This window comes from Perissodus microlepis, chromosome 3 (genome assembly GCF_051167445.1).
Source record: "Perissodus microlepis isolate ML-2025 ecotype Zambia chromosome 3, ASM5116744v1, whole genome shotgun sequence".
Taxonomy (NCBI): domain Eukaryota; kingdom Metazoa; phylum Chordata; class Actinopteri; order Cichliformes; family Cichlidae; genus Perissodus; species Perissodus microlepis.
In genome coordinates this window covers 10770633-10783079 of record NC_140463.1, presented here as the reverse complement: position 1 = coordinate 10783079, position 12447 = coordinate 10770633, and the positions used below count along the sequence as shown (strand labels likewise).

Below are 12447 nucleotides of genomic sequence, written 5' to 3'. Positions count from 1 at the left end.
TCACAACAACAGCAACAGATAAACAAAGCAGAGGCAATATTGTGTTTATGTTTTTTTTTTTTGTTTTGTTTAGATGAACTGATTAAACTGTGTCTTTATAAAATTAAATACTAGCATGCAAACAAAATTTAAAAAAGTAGAATTCCACTTGAAGTCCTGAAATGGAGATTTTGTACATGCAGTAAAGTTGTGTCTCCCTGTATTCATATAGAAAGCAACTTCAAAATAACTTAATGTAACACATTTCTGCTGAGTGGTAAGACCTGCTTGTGTTAGAGTATGGAACAAGGACCGAAAATGCAAACACAGAAAGTCAAGGGGAGTTGAGCAAAAGGCGAGCCTTTTATTGAACTGATGAGTTGGCAAAACAGAAATGGGAAAGTCAAAAGAACAAAGTAATTAAAACTCAATGTGCCTAGGAGACACTGGGAGATGTAAAAGAATGACCATAACAGTGTGATATGGCAACAACAAGCAGGAAGAGAGCAAAATAAATAGAAGGCAGGAAAATCAGGACACAGAGGAAACACCTGGGAACAAATTGAGACACAGGTGAACAGAATCTAACGGCACACATGAGACAAAAGATTAGCAAATAAAACTGGAAACTGATACTAAAACCTATGAACTGGACACAAACCTACACACTAGACACAAACCAATGGTAAACACACATGGACTTGGAGAGAGTGGACAGAAAAGGGAACTACAGTCAACTACCTGTGAACAGCTGAAATCCATGAATACTTGAGACCCTAAATTCTCTTATAACTGCCCATTTAAATACTTTAAAAACCTTCTTATCATGCTTAAGCTCTTTGGCAGAAGCCTTTAGGAGGCATCTGACAGCATGATAAAAAAGACACAAAAATTAAGAATGAGACAGGTACACATGCAGTGAAACACTCAAACAGCAGGGGTGAACTGCAGAGATGCAGGATCCCACAAAACATCTAGGGGGTACAGCCAATCAAGGGCAATAAATAACATGAAAATAATTATTAAATTATATAAGGGATGAGAACTTTATGACGCATGTGAGAGGTGGTCAGAGGTGTAAAAATGTGTGCTATTGTGAACAAGAAAAATATATTTTATTTTATTTTTACTTTTTTATTTTTATCTCATTTTTTTATTGGGCAAAGAAAAGTTTGTGTATTGACTGTTGTTCTGTGTGGTGGATTGTGTACTTGTGGTCTGTGGTTAACTGAAGCTAACAGCTCTACAGTCCGGCATCCTGTATGAGATTTAAAAAAAAGTTGAACAAAAAGGTGTCACGTCACCTTAGATGGTGTGATATTTAGGTGTTGAATTTAAAAACAGAACAAGAAATTATTAATAACTGGATTAAGTTAAATTACTTAAATTGTTAATATTTTTAGTTTTTATGGCCTCACATGATGACCACATACATCCATTCTATCGATGAGCAGTGAGGTTGTAAACATAATTTTGACTTTTAATTTGTGTTGCTTGAAAGCTTTTTTCTGCCTGCACTGATGTCCTGTGTGTGTTTTACTGTGTAGAGACTAATCCAACTAATTTGTCTACTCAGCAGTGAGAACTGAAGACGTCAGTTATGGACAAATCATCATCAACGACAAGAAAAACAGATCAAAGCCGAGAGGTAAGCTGCTCTTCTTTGTCTCCATCATGATTCTCTTCTTGGACAGAAGTTGAGGCTTTAAGTTAAGCTGTAAGCTAACACGAAAATGCTAATGCAGTGATGGTCAGTAGCTCTAATAAACAAACAAACAAACAAAAAATCACGGAAGGTTAAAAATGTGTGAACTAGCATGAAAGCAATCCTGTTGGAATTGGAGGTTTATAAGTTTAAAAATGATAAAAATTAATTAGCCATCCAGCTAAATGAATGAATAAACAGTTACTTCATAGAATTTAAAGCATCCTGTGATGACAAACTAAAATGTAAACAATGTATTTTCGGTATACACACCTTCCACACCCTGATGAATGGGGGATAAGAACACTTCATTCACATGGAAAAGTTCAATTTTCCATTGCCAGGATTCATTCATGGACAGGAAAGCTAGTTTTCACATGTAAACAAGTCATTCAGTATTTGTGTCTTGTGCACCTCTTATGTTATTCTTGTCAGAAACACTTTAAAATGTTTTGTTTTTATTGCTGTGCTGGTCTGACAAAAGTAAAGAAACAGAGTTGATACAATGCAGCTTATAAAAAACTTGACTAAAGTACCCAACCTATCTCTATCCAAAGTCAAGACCAGGAAGAAGCGCTGACATGGCTCTCTGCAGCTTTCACTTGATATATGCCGATGCCATATGATGATATAAGACTGTTTTCTTAGTGCCACATTTGGTTTTAACTTTATGGCATTCACGCAGGTCCACCTTAAATGGATCAGATGTGAGGTTGGTTGTAACTTTTGGCAGTGCCATAACTCAACATGTGAGCAAAATGCCCAGATGTGTCTGCTGTCTTGCTTAGGCACAAGCATAAGTTGTTAGCAGGGTGAACATTGTTAGAATTAAATTAATTAAATGTCTGAAGAAAGAGACTGATAAGACCAAATGTCCTTTAACAAGTTCTGTATGTTTAACCACAGCAGTTACTTCCTGTTGTTGATTGTAGCGTAATGCTGAAGGGACTTCTCACCACTGTGAGTTCTGGTTTGGCCATGGCAGTGTTGATGTTGTGAGAACTTGTTTGTTTGGTGCTCTGTGGTGAAGTGTGTCAGACTGCACTGATACGAAGGTGTAATCTCTGTGGTTGTGCACCTTCGTCTTCACTCAAACAGCTACAAGTTCTATGCAATTAATTCTAGTTTCTCAGCAGAGGTGTAAAGAAGAAAAAAACTGTGAAAACCTGCTGCTAGTTGCAGAAGATCTAACTTAATCTCTTCTTAATTAAAATAAAAAAAAATATTGTCAGAACTAAACTATAATTTGTGTGTGTTTTTCCTTCAGAGCGTGATCCAGCTGTAATCTACTCAGCAGTGAGAATTGAAGAAATCAGTTATGGACAAATAGCTGTTACACCAAAGAGGAAAAGAGGTACAGCCGCTCTTCATGTTCAACTTTGGGCAGAGACAAGTGTTTCTGGTCCGCATGCTAAGCTAAGCTAACCACATCATTTCTCAAGCTTAGGACATCAAACACTTTTATCGTCATCAAAATGTAAATAAAGTCAAACTTTATTGTCATCTCTGCTATACACAGTACAGTATACAGAGAGACGAGACAACGAGGTTCCAGTTACATTCAGTGCAAAAGATCAAACAACAACAAAAAAAAAAACAGCTAGAGCAAGAACAAGAATAAATATATAGACTGGGGTAAGGGGAGTATATACACTTAGAGGTAAAGGGTCAATAATATTCTAAATATTTATTTGATTCTCTGTTAAATTTGTAATTTTGCTTATTTACAAAGAAATTTTTTTTATGTTTTCATTTTAATGGAGAAAGAGAGAATATTAACCAAATAAATAAATAAAAGACACATTAATTAAAGTTATAAATTGATATCATTGAGGGAATAAGTATTAGACCCCAATTAAAACTTGATTTAGCACTAAAGGGGTGGCCAACTCCAGGCCTCTAGGGCCGGTGTCCTGCAGGTTTTAGATATCATTACCAGGCCTCTGGAGAACTTCAAGAAATGTTGAGGAGGTAATTTAGCCAGGCAGCACGGTGGCACATGGTTAGCACTGTTGCCGCACAGCAAGAAGGTCCTGAGTTCAATTCCAGCTTCAAGTCAGGGTCTTTCTGTGTGGAGTTTGCATGTTCTCCCCGTGTTTGCGTGGGTTCTCCCCGGGTACTCAGGCTTCCTCCCACAGTCCAAAGACATGCAGTAGTGGGGATAGGTTAATTGGTCTATCTAAATTGAATCTGTGAGTGAATGTGAGTGTGAATGGTTGTCTGTGTCTCTATGCAAGCCCTGCAACAGACTGGCAACCTGTCCAGGGTGTACCCCGCCTCTTGCCCTATGACAGCTATGACAGGGATAGGCTCCAGCGCCCCCCACGACCCTGGAAAGGATAATCGGAAGCAGATGGATGGATGGTAATTTAGCCAATTAAATCAGCTGTGTTGGATCAAGGACACCTCTAAAACCTGCAGGCACAGGCCCTGTAGGCCTGGAGCCACGACTGTAATACTTGGTGGAGAAGTCCTTGTTGGCAAGGACAATACTAAGACATTTCTTTTAGTTGGTCATCACATTTCAGGAGGGATTTTGGCCCACTCATCTTTACTGAAACTCTCTCTTGGCTTCACCTCAAACCTCAATAGATATTTTGTAGGACTGAGGTCAGGAGACTGGCTCAGCTTTAATGTGCTTCCTCTTTGTTTCCCTTGTTGAATGTTTTGGGTCATTGGCATACTACCAGACCCATCCATGACCCATCATCAATGTTCTGATGGAGGAAAAGAGGTTCTCTTCCAAGTTTTTTCTGTACATGGTACCATCCATCCTTAATGAGGTGAAGTTGTCCTGTACACTTAGCAGAAACACAGGCAAAAATCCCAATGCTACCACCTCCATATTTAACTGTCGGATGGTGTTCTTTGGACATACTCAACATTTTTCTTCCTCCAAACAGTGGATCGAGTTAACACTGAGTTGAGCTTCCAAATTAATTTAGGTTTCATCTGACTGCAGCACTTTCTCCCAAGCCTTCTTTGAATCATGTCAGTGTTCACTGGTAAACTTAAGACAGCCTGTACATAGGACTTTTTGAACAGGGGAACCTTGTGGGTGCTGAAAAGGTCGACAAATTATGACATAGCATGTTACCAATGTTGTTCTTGGTGACTGTGGTACCAACTGCCTTCAGATCATTAACAAGCTACTCCTGTGTGGGCTGATCCACCATCTTTTCTCATGATCATATTTACCCCATGAAGCAAGACTGTGCATGGACCTCCAAACAGAGGGCGATTGATGTTCCTTATATTTAACTTTGAGTTTTGCAAAGCTTCTCTGGAAATAAGCAGAAGTGTTTTATGTTAAATATGGAGATTGTGTATCTATTATCCTGTCCTGTTGAGTGGAAGCAGACAGTTTCCTATTCAGTTGTGGCATAAATTATAGCCAAACAAACCAATAGCAATGGTTCTCAATCCATATACTTCCTTCAGAGCATTGGCTGTAGCAAGCCCCATGCACTATGCAATACTAACTACTGCATTTCCACGGTATGACAATTTAACACACACTAACTGGCTGCAATAAATCTGCTGATGTTGCTGTGTCTGGATGTTCTTTTAAATCTATCTGCAGCTTTTGTCTCAGTAGAAGCTTTTTTTGGTCACCATAGATACTGTCTCATCATATGAAGCTCACAGTACCTGTGGTGTACCACAAAGTTCAATTTTAAAACATTTTTTTTTTCTGTTTACAATTTACTGGGTCAAAATTTACACACCCACGCCTCACTTCACTGCACTACTGCTCACCTTTACTCTCTGAAACCTCACTGCTGTGAACATGTCACATAGACAGAGAGAGAGAGAGAGGGAGAGAGAGAGAGAGAGAGAGAGTGCTGCTTATTTGCCAGCAGAGGAAAACATTCTTACTAATTAGTAAAATGTTTTCCGTAAATGTTTTGCTAGACTCATGAACATGTCCATTTTCTTAGCTGCTTATTTAGTTTTGTCACGTGTAGATCTTCTCCCAGTTGTCAGTCGAAGAGGTGAGGTATACCTTTGAAAGATATCCAGTCTATCACAGGCTGTTTTTTCTGAGTATGAAATGTGGCTAAATCTTGCAGCAAAATCACACGACAGCAAGTAAATATGTATCCAGCAAACAAATCCTAGTTTATGAAGTCTCCACCCAGTAATGAACAGAATCAATATTATACAGTTCCTGGTTTTGTGTTTTTTCTGTGAGAACCTGGAAAACAGCAAAATATTTGACTTGTAGTGTCGCTGAATATAGTTGATGCAAATGTTTCAGCTCTGTGGGTTCCAGGTTTGACATTTTGCATATTTTAAGATGCAGCTACAGTGTGGGCGATACAGAAGCTCTGTCAGTTGTGTCTGAGCTGGTTTCCAGTAAAGTCTGAACTGTGTGACACAGAGAGGTGGAGATTAAAGCCTTGATTGAACTGCAAAGCTTGTAATGATGTCTCCTGTTGTTTGAACTGTGTGTGTGTTTGTGTTCAGACTTTAAACCAGAGCCAGACGGCATCTACTCTTTACTGAAGTAGTCCACCAGTCCAACCACTGACGTCCAGCTGCTGGTCTCTAACTGGTCCTCCCAGCACCTCAGACCAGAGGACATCCACATGTTCAAAATATTTTTTAACATATTTTATTTGTTTTTCTCACTTATTTAGACTCATATTATTTTAAAAAAAATGCTATGGCAAGTCTTCTGACTGATGCGCAAGTGAGAGCACATATCCCCTATACTCGCCTCACTACACTGGCTGCCAATACGTTTCTGAATTGATTTTAAGATCTTGACGCTGGTTTTTAAAACATTGCATGCACTAGCCCCTATATATCTTTCTGATCTTCTAAATTGGTATACTCCGGTGAGATCTTTGAGGTTTGCGGACCAAATGCTTCTAGTTGTCCCTAGGTCTACTTTAAAACACAGAGGAGATCGGGCTTTTGCTGTGACTGCTCCGAAAACTGTGGAATAAACTGCCTTTACATATCAGGACCTCTCCAACACGGATACTTTTAAAACTTGTCTAAAGACCCATTTTTACTCCTTGGCTTTAAAGTCGGTATGAGTCTGTCATTATTTTATTCTTATTATTTTCTTATCTTGGTTTCACTTTCCTTTTAAATGTTATCTGATTATTCTTTTGTACAGTTGTTTTTTTTAAAGTGCTATATAAATAAAATTGATTTGAAAAATAAATTAATTAAAAACACATATCTTACTGACTTTTTCTGCCATGGTTAATAAAGTTTTGTTTTCATTTCTTTTCCTCGTGTGGTTCTGTGGTTTCACTTAGGTGCAGATGGAAAACCTGACTTATTCCGGTTTGGTGGTGGCTAACTGAAACATGCCTCATTTTACTGCAGAAAACAAAGAATAAGCATCAAACCACAACAGAAGCAAAATTCAGTGAATATAAATGGCACAGAAATGTTTTTGTGCTGAGTGTGTGTAAGGTGAGCTCACCTAGAATCAGACCAGCAACATTCATGTAAAATTGTTATATTTTATTTATTATCCTTTCATTCAATGCGTCAAATCCAGTAGTTCGAAATGAAAACAGAGAGCTGAAGAGTGTCTGATAAACTACAAACGCATGAACATATGACAGATTCATATCTTGTGAACCAGCACAGATCCCACCTTTTGAGGTAAACTGCTTTCAAGCTTGAAACGACAATGTTACACATGTCAAATCTGCTTCCACCTACTGGTAAAACTGGGTGTTGCAGCCCAGCAGCTGCTTTATAAATGACACCAGTTTACCTTCTAAAAAGACTCTAGTTAAACATCAAACCAACACGGGGTAGAATTTAGGGTGCATTTTACTCACATGTTGTCTTCAGAAACTAGAAGTTAGAAGACGTTCATTTGAGTGTGACAAATGGACATCATGGCTTGGAGGGTTTTTTTTTCACTGTTCTTAGAAACAGCCAGTTTCCACCATTAGCTTCCACACTAAACATGATCTATTTTTTTTTATAATAACTCTGGTTTTACGTGGCCTATCAATGCAATTTACAATCTAAGCAATATATTCAGTTTTAGAAGTTATACTGAATGTTAACTGTAGCTAGACTCAAAGTGTTAACTCATTTTAATTATCAACATTGTGATATGCAAAAGGTGCTGTTGGGGAGGTAAAAAGAGATTATTTAAGGTGGCCCATATTTAAAGTCAAACATCTGTTTTTCTCTCCACACCACACAGTTAAAAAATAAATAAATGCAATGAATTTTTCCAACATATTACAGTTTCACCGTTTTTAGCCAAAAAGTGTAATTCTGTGGAGCTGATACAAAACCAGTCTGCTGACTAATGGTTCACAAAGTATATCAGCTATGTATATAACAGAAAGCACGCGGCCCATTTTGGAGATGTGTGTGCTTTTCGCCAGCAGGTTTGAAAAGTCATGTAGAGATTCACACGGCAGTTAAGATGAGCTGTGCATGTTTTTAAAAGCTGCTCAACATCACTAAAAGATTGATATTATGACCAATTATTCAGTCAGCTGTGTGGTGTTACAGGAAATATTTTTTCATTTTTCTCTCAGCTTTCAGTTGTTATTTAAATTGCGTTTTGTGTTTCAATGTCAAGATTTGTTCCCTACTTAGTTTCCATGAGAATCCACTGAAATTCCCGAGTTTCACTTCATAGTGGCAGTAGCATTTCACTATGCCTGTGTCCTTTAATGATCGCATCTTAGAAACAACATGTTTTTGAGAAGTTTAAATCTCAACACCAACGTGAATAAAAGATCTGTGTGAATAATATTTGCTGTTAAATGGTTATCGATGTTTGCATGTATGATTACGAACAGTCATGCACAACCTCTACCATCCAGGAGGGGGTGCTGCAACATCCTCATAGTCACTTCTTTCTACAGTCTTCACTACAAGTGTGTGAAAATCCACTGAATCCCACAAACATTCTGCTTTATTGTTTACTGACAAACATGATATGATAGCTCACTTCCAGCACAGAGAAGGGAAGTGAACATGTAATGGTTCCTCTTATTCAATCCAAGAGGAACATCTCTGTCTGCTGCTGATTCATTATGTGTGTCTTTCACATCATGTCTCTGTCTCTGATAGGATCTTAGTGGACGAATACACAGGGAGAGAAGCAAACATTCACATTCAATGAAGCTGGAGGTATGAAATCTATTTCTTTGTTTTTCTAAAAAAATAATGGACTTGAAGATGAAGGTAGCTGCTAATAAATTTTCTGTAGGTTAGTTAATCATTTATTTTCCATATTTAGTTTGTACAGAACATGATATTTATACATTTTTTAAAATATAAATTAATGAAAGCATAAAAGTACTTTTCAGTTTTACTTATAAACTTTACTTGAGTAAATGTACTTAGTCACCTGTGAGACTGACTTTTCATTGCTTTTCATTAAACACAAGCTGGTAAGCAGTGTATGGTGCATCTCAGTGGGACATTAAATAATGATAATACATAAACCATGTTTAGGAGCAAATAATTGAATAATGTTTTATAATAAGATGTTTCAAACTGTTTGGATTAATTAAACAGGCTGAGCTGACCACAGCTATGTTAGCTCTAACAAGAAGCTTTGATATGAAATCACTTCACAGTCACACATTTCATGAACACAGAACAACAAGGAGAGAAACGTCAGGTTTGTTTTTAGTGTTAATAAATGTACTTTACTGTACACACAGGTCATGTCATTGATTCACAGGGTCAGTCTGTAACAACTACAAATACACACTACTGAACCAGTTTGACTAGGATGCTCTATCTCTCTCTCTCTCTCTCTCTCACACACACACACACACACACACACACACACACACACACACACACACCTCTTTCCACAAACACAGATCTGCTGAGGATCCAGTGATTAATTAAATCATTAAATTAATGATTTTAAAACCATTTCAAAGCACTTCATGAGGGAAGTGTGACACTCTTCATGAGAGTGACGTCTCCACAACCACAAAGATGATTTTACATGACTTTTAAAACGTTTCTGAGCAAGCTGATCATATTTCCAGTATTTGGAAACAGAAAAATATGTTTCTGTGGTTTCCTTCTTTTACTTTTCAACAAATTTGTAGCTTTATTAAGATTTTTACACATAAATCAACTGATTCTGAAGAGATCAGGAGGGACTTTGTTCAGATGAAGGTAAAAACACAATCAGGTGTGATGGTTTTATTGCTGCTTTCAGTATGTGATCAACTTTATTTATAATGTCTGCTTTTCACCTTTTAGCTAAAGGCAGGTTTTAAAATAATATCTTACATCAGGTTTATTTATATATAGTTTGTGTAGTTTTACCTGCAAATTCAAGTTCTTGTTTTATTCGTGATCTAACATGTTACAGAGGAAATCAAAACCTTTTACTTTTATTCATGAGACTGAGCTGATCTAAATTCATAAACAGAGCGTTGCGGGTTTGTCTCTGCACATCTACCTGTTTAATTGAAACATGTTCTCTTCCTGTTACTTTGTATATGTGGCAACATTTCCTCACATATGTTTACTTAGAGGTGGAGATGTTGGTGTCACACAGGTGATGGGTGTGTTGTGTAAAACAGGATGACACACAAGGATGTACGGGTTAGCTTGATCTGTGGCTGTTTGCTAAGGAGGTCACTTTAACCACAGACTTTGAGCTTTCAACTTGCTGTATTTTATGTTTTGATTTTTTTGTTTGTTTTTATTAACTTCCCCTTTTTTAAAAATATCTCTATGGATAATTTTAATTTTTCCATCCTGATGATCAGAAGAGTGTTTGAGGATTTCAGGGATCCTTCAGAACAACAGTAAGTGTTTAAAATGACGTGCCTCAGTCTTTCAAATATTCTGACAGGTTGAATAAACTCTGTGAGCTTCATTTGATTTACAGATTGTTAATGTTAATCCATCTGAACCAGGATTAAAGCTTCACTTTACTTCTGCCCGACTCGGGAGCTGCAGCCAGTCTCCTCTGAGGCCTTCCCTAAACTCCAGCCTCAATTCATGTTCAGTCCATCTGTCATTATCTACTAGAAATGCTGTCAAACCTTAAATGGGGATGTGGTCCCAGCTAATAAATAAGTGATTACACACACAAATCAGCTGATTATGAAGGTTCAGGTGGGAGGAGCTCAGAGACTTTCTGTAGAGCAGCTCTGTGTGAGTGTGTTTTAAGAAGCTTTTGTTTAGAGATTCATTTATATTCATTACTATTTTAGTTTTTGAGTTGCAGTTTTGAGTTGAGTTCAGTTCAGTTCTTGAGTGCAAGATCAGCCTGATTTATCCTTAAATTTGAGGTATAGTTTGGAATAATACCTTAGATCAGGTTTATTTATATAAAGTATTTGAAGTATTAACTGCAAATTGTTCTTGCTGTATTTGTGTCCAAACAATTTGTATAGGAAGTCATGACCTTTTACTTTTATTCGTTAGACTGAGCTGATCTAAATTCATAAACAGAGTGGAGTGGGAAGTTGTCTCTGCACATTTACCTGTGTAATTGAAAAAGCTTCCATTTTTACTTACTTCTCTGTTTCTTTCTTTCTCTAACATAGAGCTGCTGAAGATCAGAGGATTAATTAAATGATTAAATTAATCACCACAACCACAAAATCGTCTCTTTTCTTTTCTTTTTTTTTAAAGAAATGCATGGATTGTACAAAAAGTTAGATGATTCTGAGGAAGTCAGGTGGGAGAATGTCAGTGATTAATGACTCTGACAGAAACGTTGTACAGATGAAGGTAAAACAGTATCGGATATAAACACTGTGTGTTTTAAGAAGCTTTTGTTAGAGATTCATTTATAAAGTATTTCTAGTTTTGTAGTTTGAGTAAACAATCAGCTTGATTTTTCACGTCTGCTTTCGATTTTTTCATTTAAGGAATCATCTGAAATTATATGTCGTAACATTTGTTTATATGTAGTTTGTTATTAACAATAAATTGTCCTCATTTGTTTTCCACCTAAACATCTTGCAGAGGAAATAACAACCTTTTACTTTTATTGATTAGACTGAGCTGATCTAATATCATAAACTGAGTGGAGTGGGAAGTTGTCTCTGCACATCTACCTGATTTATTGCAACACTTCACTTCTTTATTACTTCTCTGTTTCTTTGTATATGTGGTAGCTGTTTGTCACATGTGTGTACTTAGATTTGGAGAAGATAGGAATGTGGTTGCTAAGGTGTTGCTATGTGCACTGATGTCACACAGGTGAAGGGTGTGTTGTACCAAACAGGATGACACACGGATGTGTGGGTTAGTTTGATCTGTGGTTCTGTGGTACAGAGGCCACTTTATACACAGACTTTAAACTTGTTACATTTTATTGTTTGATTTCTTAACTATTTTTTTGTTTTTTAAAATTGTATTAAGTGGAATAAATCTTCAGTATGTCCCTTTTTACATACTGAAAAAGCTGACACTGAACTCATTTTTTTTTTTTTTTAATCTTTTTAAATTTTTTATCTTTCAGTGGATAATTTCATTTTTTCCATCCTGATGGTCAAAAGAATGTTTGAGGGTTTCAGAGATCCTTCAGAACAACAGTAAGTGTTTAAAATTACGTCTTTTAGATAATCTGACAGGTTGACTGAAGTCTGTGAGCTTCAGTGGATTTACAGATTGTTCATGTTAATCCATCTGAACCAGGATTAAAGCTTCACTTTACTGGTTACAGATGACTGTCATGTGGAGTGAGTGTGGAGCATTTGATTTACTGTTGGCTGGTTTCATCTGTGAAAACACATTAAATGAATTCAGGGGCGATTCTAGGGTCAGAG

The 12447-nt window shown here is 37.0% G+C and overlaps 1 protein-coding gene across 1 annotated transcript in view; it reads left to right on the top strand.

Moving 5' to 3' along the window:
- Positions 1-12447, top strand: part of LOC146389859 (low affinity immunoglobulin gamma Fc region receptor III-like) — a 97248-nt gene that overhangs the window by 2429 nt on the left and 82372 nt on the right. The window lies entirely within an intron of this gene.